Source organism: Amblyomma mixtum, chromosome 7, assembly GCF_055824585.1.
Source record: "Amblyomma mixtum isolate Tamu chromosome 7, ASM5582458v1, whole genome shotgun sequence".
Taxonomy (NCBI): Eukaryota; Metazoa; Arthropoda; class Arachnida; order Ixodida; family Ixodidae; genus Amblyomma; species Amblyomma mixtum.
Window position 1 is genome coordinate 81910309 of NC_143018.1, and position 18046 is coordinate 81928354.

The window sequence follows — 18046 nt, forward strand, 5'->3', positions numbered from 1 at the left end:
AAAAAAGGCATGTATGTATGGGTATGTCTTCGAGATTTTCCGCTTCCGTCAATGGCAACCATAGTATGATCTACCCGCAATACAGTACGGCGGTACTGGTCGTCCTGCGCCATTGTCTTCAAGAGCGACCGGGAAACACGAACAAATACGGTAAACTAGTGCTCGCTGGTTGAAGCGCTGTCAGGGGGACAAGTGCAGTTTCTGGGCAGTCCGTCGCGCCAGACACGACAAAGGTGCCGATGCCGTGTGCCCGGGGTGAGCCCCAAAGTACTTCCCAGTAAGGTTAAATATATGTTTATTTCTGGAAATACAAACAAACACTTATACATGTTAAAAAAGGCATGTATGCATGGGTATGTCTTCGAGATTTTCCGCTTCCGTCAATGGCAACCATAGTATGACCTACCCGCAATACGGTACGGCGGTCGTGGTCGTCCTGCGCCATTGTTTTCAAGCGCGACCGGAAAACGCGAACAAATCAATCAGTGAATCAATCAAATCAATCAAACGTTTTTATTTTCATCACAAATTGATGAGGGTTGGTTCAGGCAAAAAGTGGAAACAACTTCCACTTGAAACAGCCTGAACCCCCCGTATACATGACTTGCAGCGCGGGGGGACACGTGTACAAAACAAAACAAAAAAAGAACACGAATGAGATTTGCGTGTGAAATAAAGCGCAAAACATTTGGCACTTAAGCTGCACATTCTAGTAATACAAAAAACATGTCAAGCAAAGCGGTCACTAGATCTCAAATATAAAAAAAAGTGCGTCAAGTGATTAAAATGCGGTCTCAGGCACAAACAACATAAATAACATTACAATCGTAAACATATGTCCCGGATGTCTCTCTGATATCAGGTGTCAATACAGACGTTGTTCAAGGTAAGCTTATTTAGCAGTGTTGGAACGCTATGGCGGAGCATTTGATGACCATGTGTAGTGCGTGAAAAGGGGATCCACCAAAATTCAGGATTTCGAAGAGTATATGCTGGGTCATTTGGTTTTAGCGCGCACATGTCCAGAAAGCTGTCGTGGATATGGTGAAGGGATTTTTATACCTTGTCGCTAAGTAATATTCGTAGAGCTTGGAAATTTTGATGATATTGAGGCGGGTAAACAACTCATCCGTGTGAGCTCGGTATTCAGCGTTTGCAATAAAACGAATTGCTTTCTTTTGTACACGAAAAAGCTTTTGGATATTTGTTTCCGTGGTACTGCCCCAGACCAAAAAACAGTAACTGAGATAGGGCAAAAACAGTGCATTGTACACTATGAGTTTGATTGACACTGGTAAACAGGAGCGATATTTTGCAAGAACACCCGTGCATTTTGAAATTTAGATAGAACATTGTCAATCTGAGCATTCCAACTCAAATTTTCGTGAAAAATAACTCCTAGTGCTTTAACAGAAGGTGAAACGTTTATAATGGAGTCCCCCATGCATAAATCAAAGTTCTTAGAAATTACACGTTGCCTAGGGTGGAATACGACTGCTTTTGTTTTTTGTGTATTTATGATTAGAGAATTATGTTCAATCCAAGCCCTCAGTTTGTCTAGCGTACTGTTTACAACTGGAATTATTGAATCAGGAGTGTCGCCTTTAAAAAGCATGGTTGTATCGTCTGCGTATATTATGTACTCTGGTGTGTTGTCGATGTTCGTGATGTCATTTATGTACAAAAGAAACAACAGCGGACCTAAAATGCTTGCCTGTGGAACGCCGGTTTTAACAGTCAAAAAGATGAGGCCTGCTTTGTTATTACTACACATTGAAGGCGATGCTGCAAATACGACTTTATAAGAGACAGAGGAGTGCCGCGAATGCCTAGCATTTCCAATTTTCTTAATAAACGCTGGTGCTTAAGGCGGTCGAATGCCTTAGAAAAATCTATAAATATACCTAGACATATCTGTTTATTTTCAAAAGCACTCAAAATCTCTTTTTGCATCAACAAGTTGGTTTTAGTATACTTGCCCTCCAAAAATCAGTGCTGGTATGAAGAAAGTAAGGAACATTTAGCGCAAAACTTTGTTAGTCTACTGTGGATAACCTTCTCTAAACCTTTAGAAAAAACTGGTAGGATGGAAATGGGCCTATAATTTGACATATTATTTTTGTCTCCACTTTTAAAAAGCACACTAACTTTAGAAATCTGCATTAATTTGGGAAACTGCCCAGAAAACAAAGCAAGGTTATATATGTAGGTAAGTGTGGGAGCTACCAAACTGATAACATGTTTTACCGGTCCTATTTGAATGCCGTCAATATCACAGGCTTTACTGTTCTTGAAAGAGGTAAAAATGCTGCAAATTTCATGCTCATCAGTTGGTCCAAGAAAAATACTGTCAGTATTACGTCTTATATCTAGCCCCACGGTCTCATATGATGGCACATTTCCAACAATGTCTATGAAAAATTATTGAATGCTTCTGCCAATTCTGATCCTTGTGTCTGGTGCCCTTTATGAATTAATCCACTGACAGGAGGTACAGTTGATGCACGACAAAATAAATGATTAAGATTTTTCCAAACGTCGCTGCTTCCCTTACAGGCTTCAAATTTATCATGCAAGAATGCTCTTTTCTCGCGCTTTAAAAGAGCAGTCACCTTATTTCGATATTGTTTATAGTTCGCGAAGTCACTCAAAGATTTAGTACTCAGAAATTTTTTAAAAAGATTTGTTTTCTTTCTTATCATCTTTAGATGCGTTTTTGTAATCCAGGGCTTGCGGTTTTTTCCCTTTATCCTGACAGTCTTTTCTTCGAAATGTTTTTTATAAATCGTTTTAAATATAGAAATGAACGACTCGTAGGCTGCATCCACGTCCTCAGAGTGGTACACATCATCCCAGCTAATGTTTGTGATGCTCGTTAGGAACGCGCCAAGTGTAAGGGGTGTAATATTCTGTATGGTAAAGGAAGGTTCATCGTGCGCTACTTTACGAGTGTCTTCTATGAGCATGAAAATAGGAAAATGGTCACTAATATCACTACAAAGGACACCCGAATGCACATGGCTTGCGTCAATATTCGAGATAAATAAATCGATTAAAGTTTCTGTGCGGACGGTAATACGGGTCGGAGTTTCTGTAAAAACGGTGAGTGCATTTGACTCTAGGATCGAAAATAACTCTGCACGAGCAGGCGAGGGTTTAAGGATATCGATGTTAAAATCTCCTGCAAGAATAACTTTGAACCTGTTTTTGTTCACGGATTCCAGGATCTTGTCAAGGAAAACGAAGAAATTACTTAAATTAGAATCAGGAGGCCGGTAAATTACACAGCACATGTAACTACGAGACTTCAAAGTTAGACACTCAATATCGGCATTGATCCTGCTGAGCTCTGGGTTCAGTTCGAAACCCAGTCCATATTTTGCCAGAACTGCCACACCACAACCAATTTTGTGTGATCGGTTCAGAAAAAAGGTTTGATAACATGCAGGTTTGTATACTTCTTCTTTTGAGGTATACCATGTTTCTGTTAACATGATCACGTCGAAGTCAAAAGAAAATTAATTTAAAAAGGTAGCCAATTCTTCTTCTTTATGTCTTGCGGAACGGATATTAAGGTGAAAGCATGTCAGCCTGATATCTTTGTGGGAACGGACAGCGGCATTTACATCAGATGGGGGCACCGCCATTTCCATTTAAACAATCTTATCAAGGTCCTGTGTTTGTCGGATATGAATGACATCAGATGACTCGTCTTTCTTTGCAAGCACCTTTCCGTTTTTGATCCAGACAAAGCTCCACTTGTGTTCCTTCTTTTTTGATATGGCCATTCCAAGTAACTGCTTAACTGCCGGGCTTAAATGTTCATTGATAAAAACAGGGGCGCTGGCGGAGTGGCCAAGATCGTCTGTCGAAATGCGCATCTTTTTCGCCTTCTGCAACACTGCATCACGCTTGGAGCGGTGCCGGAATTTGACAACAATATTCGGCTCAGCATCCGAGTTCATTGATGGCACGCGGTGACAGATTTCAATGTCATCATCAGCAATGGGCACGTGCAGAAGTTCCCCAATGTCGTGAAGAATCTTAGGAAGATGCTCGTCCTGTTTTTGAGGTATGCCTTTCAGTTCAAGGTTACAGACCCTTGAATACTGCTTGGAAGCCGTGATCCTCTGCTCATGCAAGTTAGCAACTTTTTTCAGTTCTTGGCATTCAATTTCCTATTTTTCTAATTTTTCATTTCGCTCTTTGAGCGCCTTGTTGTCTGACAGCAAAGTGTCGTTTTGGTCACTTAGAAACGAGAGGCTTGTCTTCAGTTCCCGTATTTCATTCCTTAAATCTCGTTCAAATCTCGCATCTCCTTTCTTAACTCCTCACGAAATTGGGCCAGCTCAGCCATCTCGAGCTGCTACCTTAGTGGCTCAATGCACAACACACAACACAGGATTCTGGCAGCAGATAGGGCAGCAATACACACAGAGATACAGTTATATAAAATTGATTTCCAACCTGTAACAATGCAGAGAAAAAGCGTCACACGATGCGTCTATGCCGCCCGCGCTGCTGCCAAGTGGTCGCGGCGCCGTCTTCCAGCTGCCTTTATAGCAGCTTCTCCTGGTGGGCGTGTCGCACTTGCGCAGGTGTCTTGGCTGTTATCTTCTGCCTTGGAAGATGGAATCTTCTGTCTTGGTCGTTATCTTGTCTTGGGGCCTTGGAAGTGAGCGCGTGCAGCTCTGCCAGGCAGGAAGTACGACGCGCTGTGCCGAAGTGTTCAGATTCCACGTCTACGTGCGGGCGATGCTGCGATGTCGCGTCACTGGGGGCGGCACTGACTACTCATCGACCGTCCGCGCAGAACTAGTGCTCGCTGGTTGAAGCGCTATCAGGGGGGACAAGTGCAGTTTCTGGGCAGTCCGTCGCGCGAGACACGACAAAGGTGCCGATGCCGGGTGCCCGGGGTGAGGGCCAAAGTACTTCCCAGTAAGGTTAAATATATGTTTATTTCTGGAAATACAAACAAGAAACACTTATACACGTTAAAAAGGCATGTATGTATCGGTATGTATTCGAGATTTTCCGCTTCCGTCAATGGTAACCATAGTATGACCTGCCCGCAATACAGTACGGCGGTACTGGTCGTCCTGCGCCATTGTTTTCAAGCGCGACCGGAAAACGCGATCAAATACGGTAAACTAGTGCTCGCTGGTTGAAGCGCGGTCACGGGGGACAAGTGCAGTTTCTGGGCAGTCCGTCGCGCCAGACACGACAAAGGTTCCGATGCCGGGTGCCCGGGGTGAGGGCCAAAGTACTTCCCAGTAAGGTTATATATATGTTTACTTCCAGAAATACAAACCAGAAACACTTATACATGTTAAAAAAAGGTATGTATAATGTTATTAAAAGCCGGTTAAGAAGCCACCGCCGGCCAGGTTTGCACAAGTGAACACGTTTTTCGTACTTTTTGCACACGATAAACAATTCACAGAAAAAAGAAAGGAACATTATATGTCCTTGGCGGCGGCAAGGTGAGTGGCTGAGGGGAAGAAAGAGACAGAAAATGTTTAAGAAAATGGACGAAAAAACTGAAGCCGCAAAGCCGCCTGGAGCGCAGGCTATACTGAACTGAAATCAGAAAAGGCGCCTGTAATGAATAAAAATAGATTAGGCCTGAAAATAGGACAGTTACTGCACTAAAGAGCATTGCTCTTATAAAAACCCTACAGATGGCAATGCCATTTAGAAAGCAACGGAAGATGCTTATGAGTATGAGTAAATGACAAAACAAAACAATCACACAAACAATAAAGTGATTCAGTCATACAAAAAATGTTATGCTCCAGTCATACAAACACATACATAAAACAAACAAAAAAATTACGAGGAACTTTAGCGGCTAAAGTGATGAAAGGCGAAAGCCTGAGTGCTGCATTCTGCTACGCGATTGTTCACTTCACATTTTGTTGGTGCATTAATTAACTGCCAATTAATGACGCTTAAGCTTCACCTTTAGGAGTGGAACGCGACAGCGTGTTGTAGCGCTGCCAGGGAGTCCACGGAATGCCACCACCCGTTCGGCGCGACGCGTTGCCGTTTGAACGCAACGCTTTTTAAGGAAAGGAAATGGGGCTTTCTCTGTCGTCTCGGTGGACACCTGAGCCGCACGGTACAGGAAGGGAGGAAGTGTGAGTGAAAGAAGAAAGAGGGGCCGTAGTGAAGAAAATGAAAATTGTATTTGAGGAAAGGAAATTACGCATTAACTGTCTCACATATCTCAGTAGACACTAGTCGAAAATTGTATTTGAGGAAAGCAAGTTGCGCAGTAACTCTCTCACATATTTCGGTGGACACCCGTCAAAATTCGCGCATGGTGACGTCACGACAATTCGGAGTAATCTGAAACGCGAACAAATACGCCTTGCTCGTCGGTATATTGGTTTTTGAGGAAAGGAAATGTATCTGTCTCTCATATCTCGGTGGACACCTAAACCTCGCCGTAATGGGAAGGGAGAAAGATGGGAGCGAACGAAGACACCGTAATCACTAGACGCACCTTTGTTCATTCCAAACCGTCGAGCTGGCATGGCGGAGTGGTAGCGTGCTCGACTCGCATTCCGGAGACAGGGGTTCGATTCCCAAGCTCGGCCAATTTCTTACTCGGTTTTATTTATTTATCTGGTCTGACTAGAAAGGTTAATTGGACTAATTGGTTAAGTAAGCAATTAACTAAACTCAGTCAAACTTACTTGGAGCATCACTATACGATCCCTTTAATTGGTTGCATGGTTAGTAGCCAAAGTACAATTGGCCCCGTTTGAAATTCGCGCACTGTGACGTCACGACCGTTTCGACCAACTGAAAAGCGTGACATTTCTGTCGACAGCTCCTGCTTACAACGATGAGGCATTAAAGGCTTCCGCCTTAAAAAAGTGTATGTGTGCGTGTCTATGTATGCACCCACACATATTTTCATATGTATGCCAGCATACACACACAACAAAAAATGTGATTATGAACGAAAAAATTGAGCTGGTCAGAAGGGTAGCAAACTCATACCAATTGCGCAAAACGGCTTAAGACAATTGAAGTTCCAATGAGGGCACGGGTGCTTAACCAAACGAGATCTCTTACAGAAAGCCCGTTTTAAGGCGGAAGCCTTTAATGCCTCATAGTTGTAAGCAGCAGTTGTCGACAGAAAATGTCACGCTTTTCAATTGGTCGAAATGCTCGTGACGTCACAGTGCGCGAATTTCAAATGGGGCCAATTGTACTTTGGCTAGTAACCATGCAACCAATCAAAGGGATCGTATAGTGATGCTCCAACTAAGTGGGATTGAGTTTAGTTAATTGCTTAATTAATCAATTAGCCTAATTAAGATAGAGGACAATGAAGAGGTCAGAAGACAGAGGAGGGAGAAAGAAAGAAAGAAAGAAAGAAAGAAAGAAAGAAAGAAAGAAAGAAAGAAAGAAAGAAAGAAAGACAGACAGACAGACAGACAGACGCGGGTCGCAGCGACAACAGCGTCCGCGGAAGACGCTGCTGAAAAAACAGATAGTTACGAAGCCACCACCACGCACTTCCCCACTCAGTTCCACGTTGCTCGTTTCATATACGTTGTGTCGAACATCCTAGACAGTTCCAACATTTGACAGGTGAATGACAGAACACGATGGATAGAAATACAATGATATAAATATGAAATAGCCTAATTAACCTTTCTAGTTAGACCGCATAAATCAATACAACCGAGAACGAAATTGGTCGAGTTGGGGAATCGAACCAGGGTCTCCGGAGTGCGAGACGAGCACGCTAGCCACTCCGTAATGCCAGCTGAATAGTTTGGAATGAACAAAGGCGCGTCTGGCTAATACGGCGTCTTCGTTCACTCCCATCTTCCCCCTTTCCCTTACGGCGTGGTGCAGGTGTCCACCCAGATATGCGAGAGAGATACATTTCCTTTCCTCAAAAAATAAATTTACCGTCCAGCAAGGCGTACAGCCGAATTGGCGATGGCGTTCTGTGGACTCCCTGGCAGCGTTGCAAGAGGCTGTCGCGTTCCACTCTTACAGGCGAAGCTTAACATGTTAACCACACATCAATAACACACGCAGACAGCCAATGGACGCGTCATTCGCTGGTAGCACTTGAATCATCATTCACAACCACATTCGTGGCAGAATGCTGTACTCAGGCTTTCGCCTTGCACCACTTTAGTCGCCAAAGTGACTCCTAATTTTTCTTTTCCTGCCTTCCTGGTGCAAGCACAAAGGAGCCGACGTGATTCAAACGAGAGACCCAGAACCTTGCAAGGTTTCCCCCTGGAAAAGATCTCGATCAAGGGAGTGTACTTCTATCGCTTGATCTGACACATGTGCTGTAATCCCAGGTGACTTCCACATCTAAAATATACGTGCAGTGGGCCAGGTACAGAATGATATCTGGTCTGTGCCTGGTCCCATCACGATCGGTGAAGAGTTTCTCTCGCGTCACCTGGGCACCAGGATGAATTTCTACTAATTTGGTGGCCATTGCGTCCGCGATGAAGTTATGGCGTTTAATGAGTGGAAGGCTGACGGAGTCGCACTTGCCAGTGATGTGGGGGATTGTTTCAGGCTTTCGTTTACATCCACGTCACAGGCGGGACTTTGGATCACTAGATTGTTTGTTGGAAAGTGATCGACATGGGTAAAGCCCCACCCACAGCCGTACAGCCTCGATCTTGTCCCTTTCCCCCAGATAGCTGGCCCCTGGCTTCAACTGTTTGTTGCCTACACGTTCCTTGTGGAAGGCCACTCTGTCCTTGGAAATGTACTGGCCTTGCCATGCTGCCAGAGATCTGCGCCTAGATTTTTGAGAGCTTTAGCGAGGTCCGCGGCGTCAGACACGCCTTGAGGCATGTCTAAGGGGCCATAGAGAGCTTTTTTGACATTGGGGAGGCACTGTCCGACGCCCACGTTCACCCTCTCAGAGCACAGACGCTGCAGCTGCGCAAACGCCTTAAGTTGTACCTCAGGGGCCGGACAAGTTAGATTCAACAACCCGAGCTCCCCCCTCGTTATATGGAGGATCAGTTAGTAAATAAGGAAATGATATGGGGAGATGCAGTACCCACTTTACCTCTTTGCGGGTGTGGTGATCCAGGTATTAGTCACACCGGGGTGAGGCCCAAAGTACTTCCCCGTAGGCTAAAAACATTCCCTACTACTTGGTAGGGCGTAAAAAAGCTGGTCCTCTGAAGGTGAATAAAATGCGGCATTGGCTGGCCAGAGCAGGAAGGGCCGAAGCCACACTGCTTTTGGTTTGCTAGTCTGCACTGGCCTCCCAGGTTGCCGTTACCGAGCTAACCGAGGAGGGAATTGGAATGTGTATGCGTAATACGCCTTCAAAGGTGTAAAGCGATGACCCAGCGCAAAAATAGGAAAAACTGCGGAAAAAACGAAAAAAAAACTTCAAATAAAATAGCCCCACAGCAGACGAAATGTGAATAGTTTAGAAGAATGTAAAATTCACGCTAAAACGCACTTCGTGAATCAGTTTAGGCAGATAAGGCTGACTAGTAATACTCTGGCGCTTAGCCAGGCGGCATCCTTCTGGCAGAGTCCCAGGCGCTGGTAGGCAGCAAGCGTCTTAGTGCAAGACATGCTGCGCACGCCAAACGGCGCACCTAAACACTGGAATTTTTTGTTAGGAAAGTGTCGCTCGAGACACGCATACTTGTTGGATTTCTCGGTGCATTTGGAAAGTAGCACGCCATTGTTGGCGTCCCAAACGATGGCTGCATCAAGAACTATTGCTATGGTGCGGTTATAAGGACTATGTCGGGATTAAATTTCACCCAGTCGGGTGAAATGAAAGTGGGTTCTGCTTGAACTATTCCGTTTGTATTTTGCTCCCTAGACAGGTGAGCAATTTGGCGGCCAATGAAATTATGGCGCTCAGTGCGTGGCAGGGATACGGAGTTACATTCTTGCAAAATGTGGAATGTCGTTTCATTCCGTTTGCCACACCTGCGACACAGGCGGGCGCTGGGGTCGGTGCTATGTTTGTCGGTGGGAGAACGAGTGGGAAAGAGATTTGTTCGGAGCCGCATTGCTCGAATGCGGTCGCCGTCATTGAGATGCTGTGAGTGGTAGCCAAGCCATTTGTTGGCTAATAGCTGGTTTGTATGGGCAAAAAGATCCTTGTTATTGTATTTGCTGATGTACTGATGCGTCATTCACGTCGGCGGCTGATGTAGTGCCAGCCGGAAGTTCGAAGATGTTGGCTGTGCGGTCGTATTGGGACTGGGGAACTGTATCAGAGTGACACATTAAAAGGCTCGTTGAGCCGGAGCATTCTTGAGAAGGCTTTGAAGTGTACACTAAGAGCAGTGCGCTCAAGTTGAATAAACCCAAGCCCTCCACACCTGGAGGGCAGCTAGATGTGTGAACTTGGAAAACGTCGAGGAAGATGAAGAACCTTTGTTTTATTTCGGAGAAGCTTCTCAAAGTGAGTGGACTCCGATTTCACCAGAAGTGTGCTGGTGGCGCCCTAAAGGAAAGCTGGTGAAACCAGATGGCGCCAGCAGTCCAGCTTCTGAAATCGTTTCAAAGAAGCCTTGGAGATTAAGTGAAGCAAATCTGCCGCTGGTAGATTCAACCAGGGGATTTTTATCGACAAAAAAGGAGACTCCAAGGTATTTAATGGGTTTGTTTGGATTCTTGCTACTCACAGCCTGCAATATCGATATCGGGAAGATTGCAGTGGAAGCCCTTCATGTAATTATAGGTCTCCAACCAAAATATTGAGATTTAACAGGATTGAGGTGAAGATTGACATTACTTAAGTACCCAGAAGTTATATTCAATAAGAAGCGCAGACACTCGAGAGTGTCTGACATCGACAGCGGGTCGCCGGCAAAAGCCATCACCGAAAGGGAATTGTCGGCGATAAGGACGCCGAGTTGGAAATCATTAAGTTTGTCGAAAAGTGGATCCAGCACTGCATTAAACAGCAATGGTTGAGAGAGAATCACCCTGCTTGGTGCTACGTCGTAAAAAAACACGAACATAGTCTCAAATACCAGCAGACTAGAACACAGTGCTGCAGTGTCTCTTCATTTCATGGATGATGTAGGAGTTTCTGGAGGGCACGCCTCGAGCCTCGAGGGCTGAAAATATTGCGTGGTGGGATACGGAGTCAAAGGCCTTGCGGATGTCCAGGCTGACACCGAAGGAGGCCCTTCGCTGTTTCATAAGGGTTTTCATTATTCCCTGAAAGACTATTAAGTTTGAAGTGGAACGGTCATTTGAAAAGCCAGACGTGAAGGAGTTTAGTTTGTTGGCTCTGATGCGTGAGTGAAAGCACAATATCACCGGTCACGTATCACACGTCATAGAGAGAACTCGGGGTAAAACATAACACAGGAACCACGCGCACCTAATTCCGGAGTACGCCAGTCAGAGTCTTCGCCCACGGAGTCTCCGGGCGAAAATGGCAAGGGATGGTGTTCGAGCTCTTCCGCTTCCGTCAATGGTAACCTTAGTATTACCGACTCGCAATACAGTAGGGGGTATTGGTCGTCCTGCGCCATTGTTTTCAAGCGCGACGGGAGAACGCGAACAAATGCAGTAAACGAGTGCTCGCTAGTTATACTGCTGTCACGACTGACAAGTGCAATTTCTGGGCAGACCGTCGCGCCAGAAACGCCAAATAATCCGATTCCAGGTGCCCGGGAGGAAATAAAAAACTTTCCAGAGACGCTTCCACTGACAACTGGCCCCGCGCGACATATGGCAACTGACCGACTGACCGGTCAGAGTTGGAGAGGAATAGTGGGGGGAAATATGGGGGACCCGCGGGAAGGGTAAAGTCACCGCACACCCAAATGCATGAACTGCAATGGTGCACACTGCGCTTACTTCAGGACTGCGCTTCAGGACTCCGAATCAATCTCTAAGTCATCCGTGGAGGATATGGGGGTCACCGTAAGCCTTCCGCCATCCTCGTGACCAACGATCCCCGCTTATCTGGCTGTCGCGGTAGCAAAGGAAAATCTATCACTACGCCCAAAAAGGATGCAGTGATATACTGCTTACAGAATGGTACGTTTTTCGAATCTGCTCCGCTTCATAATTCACTTCGACTGCAACCTGATTTATAATATGACCGTTTTGTTACTAATATGGAACTATACAGGCGCAAGACATAACTGCGACGATATCTCCGCACTACTCGAGGAAAACCACGCACATTTGTATTCAGGAAACACTGTTGGACAACACTCGTAACAGTATATTCAAACATTACACATTTTGTGATTGTGAATTCTGAGTGAGACGGTCGGCGGAACGGTCGCGTTACAACTGGTAGCACCTCATAATTTCAATCACCTATACGGCGAACCACCCCGTAAGGTCAAAAGTAACGCTTCAGCAACTTTTCGTTGACCGCGGCCTGAAATTGGTGTCAAATTTCCGCGACGTCAAGTTTCCGTTATCAGGATGGAAATGAACGTTACGATGCCTTAGGTTGTACCTGCGTTTACCAAAGTGTTGGCGGGCTTGGATGCGAAGTTGTGCCAGCTGTAGAGCTCCTTCCGCGTGCTGGGCGACGAGTTGAGCATCGACGTGGATGTAGACGTCTGGCTGGCGGGAGCAGCATAGCGTAGAGCATGGTGATCCCACCCCGCTCATGCACAAGGCGGAACGGTGAAAATCCGGTGGTTTCCTGAATCGCGGTATTGCAGGCAAAAGTAACGTAGGATAGCACTTCGTACCAGGTTTTGGGCTCGATATCGACATATATAGACAACATCTCAGCCAAGGTACTGTTAAGACGGTCGGTGAGCCCATTTGTTTGAGTGTTGTTTGCGGCAGTTTTGCGGTGGGCGGTGTGGCTCAAAATGTGACATAAGTTGGGATATAAATGTGGCGCCACGATCAATGATCAGAACTTCTGGGGCACCGTGTCGAAGAACGATTCACTCCGCGGAAATTTTCGCCATATCCGCAGCTGCTGATGGCGAAGCTCGCGATTCGGCATAGCGCGTGATGCAGTCCGTCGTAAGAGTAGCCCGTCGCATCTGTTCCCTGACTGCAACGTATGGAAAGGTCCGAGCGGATCCATACCGATCTCTTGGAACCGGAGTAGGAGTTGCATGATGGGTTGAAGACATTCTGCAGGCTTGAAGGGCGAAGTCTTCTTTCTTTGACACTCGCGGCATGTCCTAGTGCTATGAAGGACGATCTCGTCCTGTTGTGGGCAGTAGTACGTTTAGCGTATTGCGCGCAATCATTCGACTGAAACCCAAATTGACCGAGGCGGCGTGATCACGGGAGGCTTGTATAATTTCCCCTTGTAGATCAGAGGGCAAAACGAGAAGCCATAACCACGGACTCGCAACAAAGTTGTTCTATTAAAAACATCACCTCGAAGGCGAAAAGCAGACAGTAGGCGCACTAAGAGGCATGGAAGTACAACTCCTTCAACCTCCAAATGTAAGATCACGTCGCGGACTTCTGGGTAGAGTTGCTGCCACGCTGCCACATCTACGGTACTTACGGCTCCTAGGAAAGAGTCTTCATTGTCGACGTCCGCCTTAGTAGTTTTTGATTCCACGGAAGCGCGGAAGAGACAGTCGGCATCAGTGTGCCTGCGACCAGACTTATAGAAATCGGTAAGGTCGAACTCTTGAAACCGAAGGGCCCACCGCGCAAGTCCGCCTGCAGGGTCTCCGAGATAGTCTGCCAACACAGAGTGTGGTGATCTGACCACCTGCAACGGACCTCCTTACAAGCAGGATCTGAACTTTGTAGCCCCTCAATTACTGCGAGACATTTTTGTGTCGTCGAGTATTTAGTTTCAACCTTCGATAATACGCGACTTGCTTACGCGATTACACGTTCCGCACGATTGTGGTTCTGGATGAGGACGGCTCCGATTTCTTTGTTACTAGCGTCAGTGTGAACTTCAGCCGCGGCGTCCTGGTAAAAATATTACAGCACAGGGGAGGCCTGTAGGCTCTGTTTCAGACGATACAATACACGCTGCTGCTTATCAGATCACCGAAAGGCGACGTCCCCTTTCGTGAGGCAAGTAAGCGGCACAGCGTTATGCGAGAAGCTCTTAACAAAGCGTCGGTAGTTAGCGCACAGTCCCTGAGTCCCTGCGCTCGTCGATGAGTCACCCTAGGCGCTGGATGTAACGCCGCACAGACGGACGGACGGGAGAACGAGCCATAAAAGGCTTCCGTCTTAATAATTCTATGCTCAGCGATGGTCGTCTGGCCAACCCCATGTGACGTGGAAAAGCAGCCGTTGAACTCAGCAAGCAGTGCGATGCGCTCGTCACTCTGGTGTGGAGATGGTTGGGGTGCAGGGCCGACACCTAAAGGCGGCAACGTGAGCTGGTGAAGGGACGAACAGCAAGGAGCCTCGGACTGGGTCACCGCGTCGTTAGGGCCTCTAACACGCTCGGTGAGGTCGGTCACTGCGCCCTTAGTTAGTTGCTGTGGTGCTTGGCGAAAGTTGGTGATCAGGAGTTCGGCACAGCTAGAGTGAAGCCGCGTGACATGTCTAGCAACACCAAGGCCCCGTTCAAGAAACAGCTGAGCATTGCCTTCCAAGAGAATTTTGCCAGAGGCAACCTGTGCGGGCTCGACCACCATGAACACGCTCGATTCAAGCGGCCAAGTCACGTGACCTGCTAAGATTAGTGCCTCGGAGAGCGTTGTCTCGTAGCTCTTCGAGTCTACGTAAAGTCGACGGAGCGTGAGGCAGCGGTGAGCGAGGTCGGTGACCGCTCCAAACTCGTTCAAAAAATCTATACCGAGAAAATGGCACTCGAGCAGTGCTGCAAGACGACGAAATTGACGGGGCACGCGAGACCCTGAATTTATTATCGATCGCACCTCGCAAAAAACGAAGATGTATAGCAGTCCGCTGAGCCCGGTTGTTGCTGAAGCTCCGCAAACACACTCATTGCGCAACTAGGGACCCTTTCTTGTGGCTGTCAAGTGCAGGGGTTTCGGAACGCCAGGCATCTATCCCACATCGCTGCTCCAGAGCCCGTACACGTTCACAAAGGAAGGACAGTGATGACAACTTCCCGCGGGCAGCACACAAAGGCACAAACGTCCGAGTATATCCGCACTGCGAGACGCGTTCGGACCATTTATTGTTGCGCACTCGTATTATGTAGCAGGCTAATGTTTAGTTCATTCTTCTCTTATGTAATAGCCATTCAACTGTTCCCTAGGGTAGTGTCATCATCATCACCAACCTCACTACGCCTAATGCGGGGCAAAGGCCTCTCCCATGTATCTCCAATTAACACTGTCCCTTGCCAGTTACGGCAACCGTACCCCGCCGCTTCTTAATCTCATCCGCCCACCTAACATTCTGCCGCCCCGGCTACGCTTGCCTTCTTTTGGAATCCACTCCGTTGCCCTTAAGGACCAGCGGTTATCTTGCCTTCGCATTACATGGCCTGCCCAAGACCATTTCTTCCTCTTGATTTCGACTATTTCGATTATTTCGGCGAGGGTAGTGTAGTGGATTCAAAGAAGAAGCAAACGCTGCAGGAGAGGGCGGCGAGTCAGGTACGCGTATGAGATGGGTGCGTGGGGATAGGAAATCCGCAGATGACGCGGGCAGGGCTAACCGGAGATGGAATAATAATTTCTCCTACATTGGCCGTGTCAGGACTGATGAATACGGTGCTGACATTAATGATAGTGGTGACCTCAAGAATACCTTTTGAAACCAGGCCTGTATACAGTGCTTCTCCTATATTAAAGTCGGTGTCGACGTCCTGTTATGCGGTAGCCGTAAACTCTCTCGTCCACATGCTGGACGAAAAAGGTGTTATGTAAAATGAGAAGGACCTGTCTGATGTTCTCATCGGGCAATGGCCTATATGATATTGTGCGAGCGATTGCTCTCTAGGTTCGAGTGAAAGGAAAGCAGAGACATGAACCCGAAGGGCGTCCCGTTTGGCTCTCAAGGGCATACTGAGCCTCCCTTTCAGATCGAGAGGGAAGTTCTTGTAAAAATTATACACCTGCAACAACTTCCCATCTTTCTATGCTCTTTGGCCCCGCCGCGGTGTGTCAGTGGTTACGGCGCTAGGCTGCTGGCCCGAAAGACGCGGGTTCGATCCCGGTCGCGGCGGCCGAATTTTGATGAAGGCGAAATTCTAGAGCCCCGTGTACTGTGCGATGTCAGTGCACGTTAAAGAACTCCCGGTGGTCGAAATTTCCGGAGCCCTTCACTACGGCGTCCCTCGTAGCTTCAGTTGCTTTAGGATATTAAACCCCCCAAAAAACATTATATCCTCCTTGGATACTGCAGATGACCTCTATTGCCGTGTTTCCCTCTTGATCAGCTGTAGAGCCAGCTACTTGATATCCGCTACAATGAAATAGCATCATAGTTCACGTCAGGCACAAAATCTGCCGTCCGATGTCTTTAAATTCGCGGATGGTCAAAGAGGGTTGGTTTGGTTTGTTGGGGTTTAACGTCCCAAAGCGACTGAGGCCATGAGAGACGCCGTAGTGAAGGGCTCCGGAAATCTCGACCACCTGGGGTTCTTTAACGGGCACTGACATCGCACAGCACACGGGCCTCTAGAATTTCGCCTTCAATAAATTCAGCCGCAATAAATTCAGACGCGGGTTCGGGATCGAACCCGCGTCTTTCGGGTCAGCAGCCGAGCGCCGTAACCACTGAGCCACCGCGGCGGGGCGGTCAAAGAGGGGTCACGGGACCCTGTTCAACACAACTTGCCATGATGGGCCACCCTGATTGTTCGAGAATGGTGATGTGACCTTGTGTCGTCATTACAACGTGCCCACCACGGCAGGTGGCAACCTGGGCTAGGAAATGTGGGCAGCGTACCGACCGCGGCAGGTGTCATTGAGGTACGTGTTTGGTTGAAAGCGATCACGTGACCCTGGGGGGTTATCAGAGCCTTCCTACTTCGTTCTGACCAACATCCTTCGGTCATCATCGTCAACCTGACTACGCCCACTGCGGGGAAAAGGCCTCTACCTTGTCTCTTCAATGTCACTTTAACGCTCTCCAATTAACCCTGTCCTTTGCCAGCTGCGGCCACGAACTTCTTAATCTCATCCCCTCTCCTAATTTTCTGCCGTCCCCTGCTACGCTTTCCTTCTCTTGGAATCCACTTCGTTACCCTTAAGGACCAAAGGTTATCTTGCCTTCGCATTACATGCCCTGCCCAAGGCCATTTCTTCCGTATGATTTCGACTAGGGTGTCATGAATACGCATTTCTTCCCTCACCCACTCAGCCCGCTTCCGGTTTTCTAAAATTACACCTGTCATTTTTCTTTTCATAACTTCATTACATTCTCCTTATAACTTAAGGTGAACCCTTTTCGTTAGCTTCCACGTTTTTGCCCCATGGGTGAGTACCGGTAAAATATAGCTGTTGCATATTTATTGTTGAGTGATATTGGTAAACATCCATTCATGATCTGAGCGAAGCTGACATATGCGCGCCACCCCATTCTTATTCTTCTAGTTTTCCCTCTCATGAGCCGGATGAACGGCTACCACCTGCCCAAAGTAAACGTATTCCCTTACTACTTCCAGCCCCTCGCTACCAATTGCGAACTGCTGTTCCCTTGCTAGGTTGTTGAACATTACATTGGTTTTCTGGATGTTAATTTTTAGACCCACCGTTCTGCTCTGCCTGTCTTACTCATTGATCATGCTTTGCAATTCATCTCCTGAGTGATTTCGCAACGCAATGTCTTCGGCCAACTGCAGAATTACTAAGGTATTCCGCACTAACACTCATCCTCAAATGTTCCCAATCCAGGTATCGGAATGCCTCCTGTAAATTAGCGAGACGATCTCGCCTCCTTCTGTGCTAGGTTGCAAATCGCGGCACCATCACGACATAGTGGATACCTGTTACTAAACTTTTCCTGAGTTTTTCATTAAACCTTTAGTATTTAGTCAGCGCCCGTGTCGTCTTTTCTTTCGTTGGCCCTTTGTCTCTTTTGAGCTGGTCTTCAAGATAACAGTCCGAATATGACGGTTAATGGACCGAGGATTGTAGGGAAACTGATCCAAGCACACAAA